Raw genomic sequence first — 2,158 nt, 5'->3', positions numbered from 1 at the left:
TTTCTTTTCCCTTCCTTCTTTCCTCCTTTCCCCTATCCCGTTACTTTTCCTTTCTGAGCAGTTTCTAACCCTTATACAATATTTATTGAAGATTTTGGATCATATTTGCTCTTTCAGTTTCTTACACTAAGGAGACAATATGGTATTTACACATGAGTTTGGTTTATTTCACTTATGAGTATGGTCTCAAGTTGTGTCCATTTACTTATAAAAGCCTTAATGCAATCTTTCTTAATAGCTGAGTAATATTCCATTGTATAAAAATACCACATCGTTTTTATCCATTCCTCGATTGATGGGAACTTAGGTTGCTTCCAAGATTTGGCTACTACAAATTTTACTGCTATAGACATGGGTGCACATATATCACTGTGATATATGATGTTTTCAATTCTTCTGGAAAAATGCCCAGAAGTGAGATAGAGTGACATGATTTTTGTTTTGAAGATTTCCTTTGGATTTTTCATTATTTATTTTTAATATATTTTGGTTCCAAGAGTGAATGCCCTTTCTGCTAGATCTTTGTAGAGGTAACAGACATTCTTTGACCATCAAGCTTTGTTGAGTGCCCCATTGGCCCATTTCCTTTATTTTTTAGATGTTCGTGGTGGACCCCATGGCTTCTTTCTTGCAAGTTAAGCAAGAGATACCACAGAACTACATCCCCACCCAATCCACCTTCTTTTTTGTTGTTGTTGTTTTATTATACATACATATATATATAATCACAGGAGATCTGTGCATACATATATGTGTATATACATATATATGTATACATATCTTGGGAAATCTTAGCTAAAATAACATGTATTTGCTAATTTGTCCAACCTCTTTGGCTAGAAATGAACATCAATGTCTGACTTTGTAGAGCCTTTTGAGGCTGTCAAATGGCTGGTTTCATCTTCAGGTTCTGGCAGGGCTGGAACCAACCATCACAAGGCTGGTGTTTCTCCCTTTGAGATGTAAATCTTTGACAATACATTTCATGTATATGCCATGATATGAATCTTGAAATACTGCTTTTGCAATTTATGTTTTTAAATTTATTTATTTGTGATATTGAAGATTGATTGAACCAAGGGCCTTTGCCTTGAGCTACATCCCCACCCTTTTTTATTTTTTTCTTTTGAGGCAGGGTCTCAAGTTGCCCAGACAGAGTTTGAGCATGCAGTTCCCCTGCCTCAGTCTCCTAGGGTACTGAGATTACAGGCATATGCTGGTGCACCCAGTCACAACTTAAATTCTTTAAATGTCAGGTTTATTAATGTATAATTTACATGTAGGAAAACTTAACCTTTCTTTGGTAAACAATTCTGAGTTTTGACAAATGTAGTTTACAGTCAGTGACCACAACTGAGATATTTAGCATTTTTGTCACCTCAAAAGTTCATGGCACTCCTGTGTGATCAATCCTGACACTTAAAATCTTGGGAACTATTAATGTTTTCTCATACTTAAATTTTGCATTTCCCACAACAAAGCCTTTTGTATCTGGCTTCTTAGACATAATGCTTTTCAAATTGATTCATGCTGACCCACAGGCATTTGAAAGGCTTTATTATGGAAAATTCCCAACATATAAAAGTTCAATAGTATAATAAACTTCCTTTTATGTCTGGTACTAAATGTTAACAATTACCAACTCAGGGCAAATTTTATTACATTGACAACACCTCTTTTTGTTATAGTAGAGCCAGATATATATACTTTGCCTATATGAATTTCGGTGTGTATCTCTCGACTTTGTTTTGTTTTGAGACAGCGTCTCCCTATGTGGTCCAGGATGGCCTTGAACTCACTAGGTAGCCCAGGCCAGCCTCACTCATAGTAACTCTACTCAGCTTCCTGAGTGCTGGGATTACCGGCGTGCACCTCCATGCCTGGTTTACCTCTCAAATTTTGTTTTCCTTTTGTTATACCATTATCTTGCCTAAAACTTTTATCTTTTGGCAAGGCTAATTTCATAGGAGATGGCGTGTGTTTTCTTTTGCAAGACATTAAAAGGCACATAATTCCTGACGAATCTAGGGTCTCAACGCCGTGACATCAGCTGTTTTCATAGTCGAAACAAGCGCAAGCGCTTTACAGTAAACCCTAGCGGACCCTAATCAGGGGCGGAGCCTCTCTCGTGACGTGACAGCGCGCGTGCGCAGAGAAG

This window comes from Cavia porcellus, unplaced genomic scaffold (genome assembly GCF_034190915.1).
Source record: "Cavia porcellus strain 051 isolate PalLab524CR breed Dunkin Hartley unplaced genomic scaffold, mCavPor4.1 scaffold_7, whole genome shotgun sequence".
Lineage (NCBI taxonomy): Eukaryota > Metazoa > Chordata > Mammalia > Rodentia > Caviidae > Cavia > Cavia porcellus.
This window is presented reverse-complemented; position numbering follows the sequence as displayed.